This window comes from Thermobia domestica, chromosome 17 (genome assembly GCF_964235325.1).
Source record: "Thermobia domestica chromosome 17, izTheDome1.hap1.1, whole genome shotgun sequence".
NCBI classification, from domain to species: domain Eukaryota; kingdom Metazoa; phylum Arthropoda; class Insecta; order Zygentoma; family Lepismatidae; genus Thermobia; species Thermobia domestica.
Genome location: NC_137470.1, coordinates 149028573 through 149044073, shown reverse-complemented (window position 1 = coordinate 149044073; position 15501 = coordinate 149028573). Strand labels below are relative to the sequence as shown.

The 15501-nt window shown below is 34.6% G+C and overlaps 1 protein-coding gene across 12 annotated transcripts in view; it reads right to left on the bottom strand.

The window, feature by feature from the left end:
* Positions 1–15501, bottom strand: part of LOC145674398 (DPH4 homolog) — a 47033-nt gene that overhangs the window by 14996 nt on the left and 16536 nt on the right. For 7 of the 12 annotated variants that reach the window (XM_081744402.1, XM_081744403.1, XM_081744406.1 and 4 more), the window contains 2 exons: positions 3552–3643; positions 1502–1642 (listed from right to left, as the gene is read on the bottom strand). The gene's annotated coding sequence lies outside the window, so the exon portion shown is untranslated. Of the gene's footprint in view, positions 1–1497; positions 1643–3551; positions 3644–3804; positions 3912–15501 lie in introns of those variants that run through there. The other 5 variants (XM_081744411.1, XM_081744414.1, XM_081744413.1 and 2 more) reach the window with 3 other exon arrangements.

The following is a 15501-nucleotide window of genomic DNA, read 5'->3' as shown; positions in this document are numbered from 1 at the left end:
AAAATTATTTGACTCTCCTCACATCATCTTCACTTAGCATGTGTTCCTTCTTATATGTCTTTAATAGAACTCCATCCTCTTGTAGTATTTTTCTAGCTCTTTTAACCAAATGTTCTGTAGCTCCAAAGAAATAGACTGTTTTCTGTATGGTCCATGATTCTGGGACAAGTGTTTCTTTTTGAACTTTTTCATTGATGCTACTCACTACATAAAAATAATAATAATAATTACAAAAATACCAAAAGCACCCTTTTTACATTTTAATGATATCATATATGTGCTAAAATAGTTCTATAAAAATGTTTCAGAAGTTTCATAGTTGTAACTTAAGAGCAATGACACAACTTGTAACAAAACCTAAAACTACATTTCCGTACATGTGAAAAAACACCCTTTTCATTTTTTAACCATATCATGTACGTGCTAAGATACCTGTATATATATATATATATATATATATATATATATATATATATATATATATATATATATATATAAGTTCCATAGCAATGGCACAATTTGTAAAAAAAAACCCTAAAATTTGCTTTGTATGCCCTTTATTGTTTGATAGTGTAACTTTTTGCAAGGTTTCTTAAAATCTTCTGAAAGAGCAAATATTTAACTTTCATTGACACCTGGATGAACCCTATAATTTGAAAAATAAGGAAGTTATGGTAATTTTAGTTCCATGAGACTGAGTGCTAAAAAGTGAAATTGAAGCAAAGTTCACATTTTTCAAAAATTTCTCCCCGGCCCATTTATCTAAATAATCTGAAAAAACTTAATTTAGAATAACTTCATTGGTATTTATGGATGAAAAAATTTTGAATAGAATCTGAGACATTGAAGCACATTGCTCTAGGTGCTTTGACATGGAATGATAAAACACCAATAATTACTTATTTTTAATTGGGGTCTCAAAGGGCCCTACAGTATCTTATATGCTATATTTCTCACGGTAATGCACAAAGGTTAAACTTATTTTTACACACCAGATCCTCTGTTGGTGCGAATTCAACAACACACAAACAGTAAAAAAGTGAATCAGTGGACCGGGACTCGAACCAGGGATCTATGGTATACCGTACCGATGCGTAGTGGTATACCGAAGATTCCGGGTTCGAGTCCCAGTCAACTCATTCACTTTTTCATTCACTCTTTTGTATGTTATCCGAATATTCAGTTTGAATATCCGAATTTTAAAAACACTAGTTTATACGTATGCATACATTCTATTTAACAACCTATTTCAGAATTAAAATTTTCACACCTCGTACATTTCAACTGTATATACAACGTATTTTTCTGTATACTGAAATTAGAATACATTTATAAGGGTGCTGATCACTACAACGCAATAAATCAAATCTAACGCATCAACTGTTGTTTTCTGAGAACGTATGTAATACAAGAAAGAGAAAATAAAAATATGAGTGATTGTTTACTTCATTCTTTGAAGTTAAAATCATATTAAACATCTATTTTACAAGATAATACCTACTATATCTGAGCTCCACGTGCCTGCAAGAAGTATCAAACCTTCCTCCTCGGCTCTCGAAATCCTTTTCAGCTATTACGGTACACAGGCTTCAATGAAGACTTGAAGAACACATTCTCACCCTCAACGCAGTTTTACCTATGGCTGAGAAAACAGGACTTTATAACGAAAGTTAAAATATTAACTTATCTGAAACATGGTTGTACAGTAAATGAAATAGTTTATATGGTATGGGAGTTTAGTAATAAAAGCATTAGTTTGTAGTTCGATTGTTATGTTTTCTACGCCAACGTAGTAAACTACTAAGACTATTACTGTTAAGCTAGGTTGCCATGCTGCAAGAATCTTGCAGCTGTCATTAAAAAATCTTGCACCCCTGTTTTTCTATTTATTGCTTATACCGTACAACTTTCTGAAAGCACGAAAAATATCTCCACCCATGCAGTACTGCACTCTATTGGACAAACAGTGAACCTCCTCATTAAAAACGTGTATTTTGGCGCGCTTCCCCTCCCAATCCAAAAGAATCCGTCGTTTCGGAAGTGGTGAAACTGTTTTTTTTTTTTTTTTTTTTTTTACCTTTATGTCAGTGCAAGGGCGATAGCAGGTAGCAAGCAAGACGACCCAAAAATTTGCACATGGTTTGACTCCTTGCAAAGTACAAAATAAATAAATAAAATAATAAATAAATAAATAAATAAAATAAATGCATTTTCCTTTCAAGATTATGTTTACATGAAGAAATATTGTAGGGTTGCAAGATTCTTTTAATGATAGCTACAAGATTCTTGCAGCATGGCAACATAGCTTTACGTTATACACTAATGTATATAGGTTAACAGTTGAATAAGACCAAAATTGTCTTCAATAACTTATGTCATACGATATTTCGAACCCTCATCGGAATTCTTTTCCCATTATAACGGAAACAATGTAACTGAATCGAACTAAGAAATCATGTTAGTTTTTATAATTTCTCCATAGATGGCATTACCCGTTGGACAAAGTTGAAAGTAGAAATGCGCCTTAAGATACTAACGTCAAGATTTAATAGACAATCAATTTGCAAGCAATTTAGCACTTTGAATGAAATATTAACATTTTTCTTAATAATTCAGACACTAAAGGTTATTAAGAAAGTACTTTTTTGAAAAAAGTTTTCATTTGCGTCCTCTACGTCAATTACTGTGGAAAAGCTACAGATCTATCTGAGAGAGATTCCCTGAAATTGATACCGATTTGAAGTGACATACTAACACCAATCACCAGTCTTGTATGATTTAGTTCCAATAACGAAGGTGACGATTCTATAATTTGACTTCCACTGATTATTTACCACACCGTTTTCGATTCCTTACCGCTACAATTTCGAAATAGTACGGTTCGGAATTAACAATAAGTAACTAAAAACTACACCATATGAAATCTAAACATCTGTTTCCAGAGGATCAGAAATGACATGTGGAGCCGTTCACCAATCACCGGTACCGACCACATGTATTAACAATTCCTGGTATGTCATTTACTTGTACCGGTGGCCGATACACAATTTTAACACTGTAAAACCGAAACACTTTATGCAGAAAATTAAAAAAATAAATAAATAAGTAAATAAATAATAAAGAAGATAAATAATATTAACACTGTTTAAACAAGGGGCACTGCTTCTATTAATTGCATGTATTTATTTTGGTTTCACATTTTTTCTCCACGTTATCTTACCTGCATTATTACATAAAAATTGATATCACATTACTCACTGCGAAACACATTTAAAATTAAATTAAAAATAAAATTATATAATACTGATGCTTCATACATTCCTATTAAATAGCTAAAGCTAATCCACGAAGGTTACGTGGAAGTACGACGTAAGGAATATGCGACAAACACCCTCGAAAGAAATTATAGGTTTCGCTCTCACTTTCCACAATTATTAATTGCACAACTCGTAGTATTTGTATTTCTGCACTTCGTTACATTTTTGTGAGTGAGTAATATAAATTTCACGACTTCTTGGCCAAAAAGCATTCACAAATCCATTACAACTTGCCTATGGTAATTCGTCCATCATCCAAGTCTCTGTTCAATGTATTCCTCCGCTTCTTGTACGCAGTCCGTTGTGAAACGTTTATCCTTCAGCCGCTGTAAGTGTGAGAAGGTAGAAGGACAAATAAGAATATACACGAAGAAATTAATGTTTATTTGTTATGGGAGCCTAACACAATTTAAATGAATATTTTTATAATATTTTTAACTAGTATTTAACAATTATAAACCATTTGATGTCAAAGTAATTAACTTACACTACGGGACTCACTGTAGAAACTCTTGGCGGACAACGCTAAAGAATGCCATTCATATCAGGGTAATGTTGCAATGTGGAGACACCGGAAAGAGAAACGTCACTGTTCTATTTTTAGAGAGAGAAAAAAAATTGTATAGTAGAGCTCAACAGAGCAAGAAATGAGCAATCAAGCGCATATATATAACCATCTCCTGCATGGAAAGTTCCTTTTGCAAATCACTCTTGGAGCAATGCTGGCTACAAAGGAATGTCTTTATCTCACATCGCTTCCCATTATCAGAAGTAGGGTTGGGCATTATCGTCCATCTGATGGGATCCAGGTCTATATTGTTAACAATTGCAAAATCATGACAGTATTTTTATGTAGCCAAAATCGTTTTGATGAAAAATGTACTCTTTTATCAACTACTTTGTTACTGAGGAATTAATTTGTTTTGTTTGTTTGGTACTTTGATTTAAAAAAAGTTTCGTTTGAAAGTTCTTTAGCAAATCTTTAAAAGTATATTTTATATATATTTGTATACCTTTGGAGTCCTCGTCTGGAGACACAAATTGCACTACGTGGCAACGTCACAAATAAGGAATCATAGATTAGATGTACCAATCCATCAAATATCTATCAAATCGATTCTGTCCAGATGGGAACTAAAGTCGATATTGATTGACACTAGCTTCACTTATTAATGTAGCAATCGATACAACTGCTTGTGATATTTGTAAAGTAATGCTAATGGCTCCAAGTTAATCTGCGACGTTGACACATTGTGAAATTTTAGTTGCTCATAGCGGCCGAAGGAGACCCCGAAGGGTACACCATTGTATAACATTTTCGCTTTAATTTGGCCTGTAGAACAGTCCTCTGTAGTCCGTGAGCGCCATCTTAGAACACCCGATATATATAGTCTATATGTTATGACACTAATTATTTTTAAAAATTCTTAGAGAATCAGATAGATTTTTGATTAAAACTTTTGCAACCATTTCAATTGAGACGGATCTTGTAAATGACGTTTGTAATGAGTCACACCCTGTGCAGTTACACAAGTCTTTCTCTTAATGTACGACATTCTGATCAGCAGTTCCTTGTAACTGTATTGCCGTTTATTGCACCAACACGGGTTTGAGTTGTGTAACATGTTGTAGGGAAGGCCGTAGCTGCATTACTTTTCTTCGCGCCTACATTTTTTTTTCTTTTTTCTTGAAATAAGTAAAAACGAGGTCAACATGTTTGAAGTAATTGTGTTAAAGTGTCTTCATTATACTAGTGCTGTAGAGATGTTCAAGTTAATTTACGTAAATCAGATTGACTGATTGTGTGATTGATTGGGGTTCAATGGGGACGTCAGCAACGTGGCTATTTGTTCTCGTCACGATCAAAACACATGCTGTACATAAAAGTTAATAATCTAACATATTAACTCATAACTGCCCGAATTAATTTTTTCCTGATTTTATAATATTTTCAGTTACGTTTGTTCCATATGATCGTAGTAAATGTGAAAATAACGAAATTTTTATTGTTATTGTTGTAATGTGTTCACTGTGAGCCGTGTCACAAAATTCCACACACAAAATCTCCCAGGCATAAAAAGCTTATCCCTATTTGCGTGTCCATATGGACACGCTGGGAAGTTATGGTTTAAAATATCACACACACACACACACACACACACACACAAAAGTGCTGAAAAAGAGAAGAGACTAAAAAAAGAGATAAAATAATAAATATATGAGAATAACAAACATATAACAATAAATAGTAAATATAAAACAACAACAAATAATAAGAGAACAACACCAAAAAACAGTAAAAATAGAATAACAATAAATACTAATAATGGTCACAATAGAGAAAATATATATAACGAACAATAAATAGTAAACTAATCTACAGAGCGCATCATTTACATATAGCATGAACCTCCTTGTTATTCCTCACATCTGTACATGTCCCTTTACAGACACAAGTGAAAGACGTCTTGATAAAAATCGGCAAGAGGTATCATAAAGGAGATATTTCTTCGATTATTTTTTTCAATATCTCGCACCGTTTGCAAGATTTAAGCCTACTTCTAGTTGGAGTTCCTAATTCATGTATGATCAGTGTTTTCTTTCTATTTGCATGCAGTATGTAATAAGCAAATACATTACATACATAATTAATTATAATGTCAGTGATATATGATGTTCATTGGGCAAAACACTCCAACCAATAAATATTCATCTTAGACTGGAGAAATGGTTATTCTTCGTTTGGCCATGAGACAAACGCCGGAGATACACTAATCCCGTATACAAAAGTGTGGTGTACGGATATATAACTCGTAGGATGTGATGCTTTACATTTTAAAATTTTCCATACTTCCATGTATCCCTAAAAAATGTAATAAAGAAATAACGTTAATTCTTAGTATTCAATTAGAACAGAACAATCTACACGAAATTTACAATCGATCAGTGAAAACGACATCTTTCTAAAGCTTGTGGTTCCCGAAATATCACTGTCAATAGAATTTGCCACAAAATTATAAACCTAGCATTTTAATATATATCAGTAACAATAAATAATAGAGATAGAATTATACCAATAAGTAGTAAAAATAGAACAATAAAATAGCGAAAAACCCATAAAAAGTCGCAATAAAAGATAAAAGGTACAGGAATAATAAATACGAGGAAAAGGCTTTTGGAGGAAAAAAAAAAAAACCTCAGAGAACGTGAGCAATGTTAGAAGCGTGCACAAGAAAGAGGAGACGCTCAACAATAGAAATATCATTGCCCAACGCATGATCATGTGTAAGTAACAGTTCGTGAGATACTCTGAGTTCGGAGTATTCAGGATTTAACGCAAATCAGGGAAAGTTTACATTATGCGCAGTGCGTCGAATTAAACTTTGTTGAAAATTGAATCAGAAACAGCAGTGGCTCGAGAATGTAGCCGCTTTTGTGTTATGTGCCGCGAAATATTGGTGTCAAAGAAGACATAAGTTATACATGAATGAAGTGCAAATGAACGGGCTAAATGCTTATAATAATAATAATTCTTTTCCATTGTATAAGTTTTGCTTTAGTAGACTTAAATCCTATTAAAACTACTCGCTGAGCAAAACAATACGTTTACCATAAAAATTAATTAACGTATAACAGTTTCGTCAACTATCTACTTTGTCTTCATAAGGCACTATAAAAAAACATGTAATGACAGATTATATATATGGGTGATTCCACGAAAAAGGGAAATTTTCACTTGGAAAATTTTTGTTCCGTTGATGGTCGCCTATTTCGAAAAAAATATCAGATGCACTTACTACTACTAAGTACATGTTAATTAGGTGTTCAGCAGAGCTGAATCGTTATTGGTGTAGTAAATAAAAACTAATAAACTTTTCAGCACCCACGGAGTTGAGACCATAGGTCACGGAGTTGAGATTAGTGAACACGGAGTTGAAAATTGCTGTGGAGTTGAGAAACGTGATACATCTGGGTGATAAGTTTTGGTTTATAAGTGATTAAGATTATAATTGTCTACTTGTCTAGTTGTCTATAATTGTCTAATTGTCTACTATGGTCTACTTCATTTGTTTTCTGAGCTTATGTAAACCGTCTGTCTTATCTGTGTGATCAAGTCAACACATCGAAAGTGCAATACTTTTGCAACATTTGGTAAGTGTATTTGTATATTTGGTATATATACAAGGTGTTTCAAAACAATACACACATCGTTTGGAAGCTGATTCCTGACACCAAGATAAGACAAAAAGTATAGACAACCTGGGTGACAAATGCTCCTTTCGGAATTATAGGCTGCCGAAAACATGAAAAAAATGAACTTTAAAGGTCCATAGCTCCAAAACTATGAGACCTGCCGTAGTCGGGTCACGACCTCACTTAGGAACTAATATAACAATCAATCAATCAAGAGAGGAAATAAACCAATATCAATTTACTCACCTGCTCTCCATGCACAAAAATATTTGTCTTATTGCTTCTTTAAAAGCTTTTTGTTGGTGCGCATAACACGTCAATAGGTTAAAAACGTCAATAGATTGAGACGTCAATAGGTTAAAAACAGACACCATCTTGACTTGACTGAAGTTTTACCTCCGGCTACCTGATAGCCCCAAATCTGAACTTCCGCGAAACACTCCTTAAATGGGCTACGATCCACCAGCCAGCCTTTGAGTGTGAATGACACGTGGTCAGGGTGTCGGCTCCTACGGCCGTTGTGATGGTCTGCGCGATCAGGTTTCAGTACATCTCTACTCAAATGATTACCTCACTGTGCGAAGTAAACACCATTAATTTTTGAGCTTCCACCGGGAAGCAAACCCAGAACCACGCACGAAAGGCGAGCGTACTAGTCACTAGACCATAAACGAGCTTTATTTCTATCAATATGTTGAAAGAACAAATATTTGGAAGAGCATGTGCATAACAAAACTATAGGATTATCAACTCCGTGAACTTGTCTCAACTCCGTGGATTCCTTAGTTTTCAAATGGACATGGAGTTGAGAACCATGGAGTTGAGAAAACTGAATATAATTTATCTTTACCGGCCCACTTTTTAACCAGTATATGTGAGTAATTGTGTATACATTTTCTACGTTAAGGCGTAGGTTTCTCAAGGGAAAGAAGGTATATACCATACAAATACATTCAGTAATAAATACCATGGTGTTGAGTATCAATTAATATACGCACCTGCTTTCCACACACAAAAATATTTTTCCTATAGCTTTTAAGACATGCACACAACTTTTTCTGTTCTTCAGTCAAACATGTCTGCCTTGTCTTCTTGTGGGTGTTGCCAATGTGGACGACCAAGCTATCTGTTGAGAGCAATGATAATTTTTTCTATTGCCATGGAGTTGAGACGAAATAGAGGTGACAGAAACGAAGCATAGTCAAACTTTCGAAAATAATCGTTATAAAGGTTTACTTTCCATAAAACCGAAACATTCAAGTGTTCTCTTCCATTTAATTACCATTAAATTTTGTTTGATTTGCGACTTCAGTTGTAATTTATTGATTAAAATCAGTCAACTGTAGTCTGTGACAGCCCACGGTGTTGAGAAATCTGGGTAATAATTATTTTTTTAAGTATGTTTCGTGTTATATTTGCAAACTGTTATACATGGGATACCTACTTTGTGGCGGTTACTACCAAACAAAATTAAAATGAGGTGATTCTTTCTAGTAGTAGTTTGAAGAAATGCCCGTGACAGAAAATTTCCCTTTTTCGTGGAATCACCCATATATAAAAGACAGCGAAAACATTCTCTGATTCCTGATTGGCTACTATCAGAGGAGAGTTTAGTAAGAAAATGGCAAGATGGTATCCATTGAAATAGAAGATAACAGGATCATGAACTGGAATTCAGGACTTAAAATTGATGAACAGTGGAATAAATTATTAAGGATCCTCAAAGATTGAATATATTAATTGTACAGGTTACTTTTGTAAATTTTTGTATTATGTATTTATTATTCTATATTATTTATTTAATTCCTATACTATTTATTTAGCATTCATATTTAAGAATTATTTGTGAAGGTTATTTTCTAAATTAGATATATGTGTGCGTGTGTGTGTGTACACGTACATGAGGTCAACAGGGAGGGAAAGTGAATTAGAGATTTTTGTTTCTGTTTTATATTCTGGTTTTGTGATTGAAGGAGATTGGCTGAAGGGTAGCTTGTGGTAGCCAATCAGCATTCAGGAATTGTTTCGTTATCTCTTATATATATATATATAATCTGTCATTAACTGTGTATTTATAGTATCTGAAGAAGCCACGCGGTTAGTTGACGAAACAGTTACACGTTAATAATTTTTACAGTAAACGTATTGTCTTACTCAGCAAGTAGTCTAAATCGGATAATAATTCTGTGCTAAACTCTTTATAAAATGAGAATTCAGTTAAATGTGCTCTGTGTAGTGCAGGGTTCCCAAATGTCCCAGATTTCAATGGACAGTCCCTTATTTAATGATTTTGTCCCGCGTTCCAGGAAACTTCGATACAGGACGGCAAAAGTCCCGTATTTTGCTCAAATGACAAATTTTCCTTACACAACGACTTTACAGCGCAATTTTTAATGAGTCGTCTGCCTGCTCGGTGCCCTGTCCGAGTCGTTTTTTTCCTAAGCGTCGTCCTACGGTCAAATTCATTTCTGGAAAGTTTTCTCACATATGAATTTGAAATGGACTGACACAAGAAATAGATGTTCTGCCCAGTTGATGAAAGCTGAACTTATAATAGCAATTAACTGTTCGACTTTAAGCTGCAATGAGTTTTTCGACAGCTTAAAGACAAATCGAAACTTGAAAAAGATTATAAGTGCAGTTAAGTCACGTGTGAAGTACGATTTTTTTAAAGAAAGTTTAGATTACCTAAATCCAATGTTTTAAAAGTAAGATTTACCTAATTTTTCATATAGTAACTCTGTATTAGTTCATACTTTTGTATTTCTTTCAGTCTAAAATGATTACTCTTTTTATTTGATGCCTGGCTCAGATTTTACCACTAGATCATGTCAAAGATCTTCCCGTAATACTTATTAAAACTCGTCAACCTGTTCCCTATTTGTACTATTTTTATTTGGCAACCCTCGTGTAGTGTGAATACTTTCACAGCGTCTTGTTTTTTTTATTTTTTTTTTCAATTTTTATTTTTTTACTTTTTTAGTTCGTTGTAGGTGGAGTGAGCAATTTAACTGGGCAATTGAGCAAGCGGGAAGAAAAATTAGATGTTAAATAGTGTTAAAAATCCAACCTTTAGCTATGTAGTACCGTTGTAAATAATACGTGAAGGATTGCTTTACCTTTAATCCCTTCCTAATTAACTACTAATGCTAATTCAGTAATGCATTATTTTGTTTGCTAACGGCAGTGGAATTAGTATAGCAAGTTTGAAAAATGAAATCTTTCAGTTTTACGTCCCACGGTTATGCCAGTTAGGCTAAAGGAGACGGTGATTATGCGAAATGAATGAAATGGTGGAATGAAGAAAGTAGGAAGAAACGGGAGAACACCGAGAAAACCCACGCGCCCCCTATAGCAAGTTTGAGGACTAATGTTATAATGAGGTGTTTGACGTTTAAAGGACGAAAGAAAGTAGGTGGAAAAATAATTCCATTAATTCTCCTTGCTGTTTACTGGAATTGGGATTAAGTAACCAAGTTTTTCTTAACTGTGTAAATTCTGTGAAGATCGAGAGTAGTTTGTCAGTGCAAAGTTTTGTGCAATATAAACCGTTTAATAACGTAACAGTGCTGTTAATTAAGGGAAACGTCTTTAATTGGTAATTAAACAATTAAGTGAAGTAATATGAGTAATTGATCATCGTATTTAGTTTTCTTCAATATCTAACTTCTAAGTAAGCTTAGAATCGAAATTTAATTTAAAATTGGAAGGTTAATTGTTTTTCATTAACCGGTTAACTTACCAATTATTTCCAAAGGAGCGTTTCAATTTTTACCTATTTTTTTATTCTTAAATTCTAACATCTAATATCTTCTAACATTTTAGGAACAAAACGAATGGCAACAGTGTGATTATTTTTACTGAAGGCAACAATGATTTACGTAAGCCTAAAATGTGCTTTCAATAAAACCTCGAATATACTCGAGCTTGTAAACTTTGTACCGTTCAACAGTGATCAATTGTAATAATGCCCGAATATACTCGAGGTTTTAAATTATTTGTAAAATTAAAATCTCGAATATACTAGAGCTTTTCAGTTAACCGGTTAAAAAAAAAAAAAAAAATAGACTGTATGGTCTGTCCGGATTAAAAATATCTTTGAATTTTGAATTCATTGAAACTAGTTGAGTGCACTGTATACGAGCTTGAAAGACACGAACAACCATCCTGGAAGACCTAGAGATAGATTCTGGTAACTTCTACAACTGTCCTATACCTATCTTTTATTACTGAGCTATGGTAAGTATTAAGCAGGGTTGGCAAAAACCATGTTTTTTTTAAAAAACAAAAACGCTTTTTTTTTTTGGTTTAAGCCCAGTTTTTTAGGTTTAAATAATTTGCTCTATGTATTTATACTACAAATGGACAGAAATAATTTGTTTCGCCTTGATGTTACCACGCAACAACGGGGTTATGCTGGAAGGGGTCACATAAGCTTAAACCGGAATCAAAACCGCTTCTCGGGTTACTTCCGAGAGAAACTGTCCTCGTTTTGGACTTGGAACAGCAGAACAGAAGTTCTACCCACTTCACTCCAACACCAATATTATATTCGCTTATTCGGAAATCAGGATTGTCCCATTCCAATGTGAAGTTGGGTAGTCCGGTCAATAAATTTCTTAATTCGGTAAACTCCCGCCTTAGCCACCGGGAAAATCCTGTTATTACTTTAAATGCAAAGCAATAAGGGGGAAATCTCGTTATTGTTTTGCATGTAAAATTTTACGGTCAACGTATCATAATCAGTGCGCTACAACTGAGGTATTACATTACAAATTTAGTATGTAGATATCATTGAATAAAATTAAAAGTCAAAGTCCATTCCAAGCTGATGTTGGAAGCTACATAGGAAGTCGATAAATTTTGCCAATTTTTATCAATATATTTAAGGAACCTTGGCTTCTTCATAAAACACCAGGCATTCACGCAAGCAGATGTATACAATTTGGTTTCGTTTCGTAAGATGTTTAGGCTTAACATCCTTACGTAATACCGAGGTTATCAAGGAGAAGACATTCGCTTAAAGTGACATCCGAACCGCTACTTCGATTACTCTTGAAGAAGGGTTGTGGTTCGACCGCGAGTTGAACACGGAATTCCTTGATTAAAAGGTGAAAAGGAGATAAAAGTAATGCAGGTGGTTCGATATGTGAAAATGTCACCATGCAGTTCACACGATTTAAAGCATTTTGTTTTATTTTATTTATTTATTTATTTTGTTTGGTTTAAACAAGCCAACCCTGGTATTAAGTATCAGAGTTTTCGTTTAGTTCGGAACAGTAGTGTTTGAGTTGCATTATCCCGATGATTAGAAGTTAATTAAGAAATAAGACTTGTTTAAATCGAACCTTTCAGAAAACTAAAGTGTCAGAACATACAACGAGGCTGTTAAAAAAGTCGAAATGAACTTGAGTTTTCAATTATAGTATTTTTTTCTTTCTTTTTCCTAGCATATATATATATAATGCTAATCCAGAATGTACATGTGCTCCCAGGAATAGCACGACACCTCATTGGCAAGGCATTCGCGTTTGGTACGGAGGTTAGCAGATTCAAAAACAGCACGTCTGAAAATTACGGTAGATACAGAGAGTTGCTCAATCAATGGTACAATCCGCGGCAAAAAACATGCAACATGAGCATATAAGTATATTGTGAAATGACGAAGTCTTTTGCCTCAAAATAAGTGCGTACGGGAGGAGGCCGAGGTTTATGCTGGCGTGATTCGTTCCACTTAGACGTTATGTTCATTTCCTGTGCTATTAGGCGTAGTTTCACAATAAACTTACATCCTCATGTTGCAGTTTTTTTTGCCGCGGATTGTACCAGGAACATAGCACCTACAGCCCTTCTGAAATTCCTGGCCATTCTTTTCTTCCAGTGAAGTCATTTTTCCACGAAGAACGAGATAATTGCCTACGGCGAAGAAACAACTTCAGGAGAAGCCCATTAAGTTTTTTTTTTTTTTTTTTTTGTGTGTGTGTGTGTGTGTATGTGTGTATGTGTGTGTGTGTGTGTTTGTGTAGAAATAATTTTTGCTTTGGACAATTGGAAGGTTTGTTCTCATAAGTGGAAGTGAAAAGCAAATACTGAAGTATATTTTTAAGACGTCTTTGTACATATATGCCTTGTTATTAGCAATTACATTGTGAATTAAAAATGCCGTAGGCTATGATTTCTGAAATTTTTATCGTTTATTTTGTAATAAATACATTAGTCATTGAAAACAATCGCATATCATTAAATTTAACATCGTTCCCGTGTACAACAACCTGTCCTTAGCACGTACTCAGTGGGCACTAAGGGATAAAAATTCTACTTGGTAAAATGTGTTCTAATATTATTCTGATTATGGCACAATATCCTTGAAACTTTGAAAGGAAATGAAATTTTTAAGTTTTCCGTTCCAAGGTTATTCCGGCTAGGGTAAAGGAGACGGTGCTGATGAGAAATGAATGCAATGGTGAAATAAATAAAGTGGGAGGAAACGGGAGGACCGAGGGAATACCCATGCACGCAATGTTTGTCCACCTCAAAGCCTACTTGGCGAGAGCTGGGATCGAACCAGGGACCCCATGCACCAGAGGTGAACCATTTACCACTGAGTTACCGTGCCCCCTTTGAAACTATGGAGCTGATATATTTATTTTTCAGTAAATCAAAGGGCTGAAATAAAATGTACCTTGGTTTTGCCACTTTCCTATTCCCGTCTTCTCTAAATTATCGTTCCAAAAATTATTTTATCATGATTCACTATCATATGTATCAACCACTCACCTAGAATATAAAGAACAGCTATAAGATGTTAAACTTTCACTTAATATTTAATTCTTAAAATATCTCTGCGGAATATGAACGGAAACTTAAGCGGTGTCGATCGGAACCAAAGTCGAACACACCATCTGTGTAAGAGCAAGAGCTAAGGACTGGGTAATAAGGTCTTTTTACACCTATCAATGTGTAATTTGCCACAAAAGACAACACTATATATATATATATATGCGAACACAGTGACAAAAGCACAATGGATATTAATCATCTTTCGGTAGGGCTACGCGGAGAGGGTAAAGAAAGGCGCAAACACAACACACTATTTGAATGGCTTATCAGTGACGTCAAGTGAAATATAGCGGTGATCTAAAAAGAAAGCTAAGTAGTGTAGTGGACAACGCGCCGGTACGGAAAACCAAACACAAGTATTCGACCCCCGCCCAAGTCAACCTTCAATTTCATTAAACAGAACACTCTGCTCTCTATATGTGAACTATGTCTTTGGGTTGAAACACAAATTAGAATATTGCTCACTTCAGCTTTGAAACTAAGTATAACTTAAATATAATAAAATATGACGAAAAAAGACTTGTTGTTACTAATTGGTGTTACAGCTATCGCTCAGAAGAGACAACAAGAATCCTTAAGGTGTTGAAAAAAGGGGAGTAAGAACATACAGAAAAGAAGGTAGAACAATATTGGATTTAGTGCAAGGAGTAAGGACAAAAGAAAGAGAGATTCAACAAAGTAACGGACAGTGTACAAGATTAGCTGCTAACAATGTGATATGAATTATGAGAAGTAATAAATAACGAGGTAGAGGATATTGCACAAAAACTGTGGTATTACAAACATGGAGACGGGCCGGAAGTTGCTGGTGTTACAAAAACCATTCGCACGGGTTTCAGTCGCTAAATGGCGTTACGTATCCGGCAAGGAATAAGAAACAAGTCGAGATTAACCGAACCTAGAAGCTCCCAGAGTGTAAAGTTCTGGAACAAGTCACTGTTGTCTAGTCGAGCCTGTCCCTGCCCACCAAATCCCTTTAGTTCCTAGAGGATGGATTACTTGCCCAATGAATTTCGTTCAGATCTACCGAGTAGTTACTGAGAAATAAAGTATCACATGCAAGGAGAGTCAAGTCGGGCTGAGTCTGTCCCTGGTCGAGCCCGGTTACCAAATATAGCATTTTTTTATTCATTTGGCCATGGGATATTTA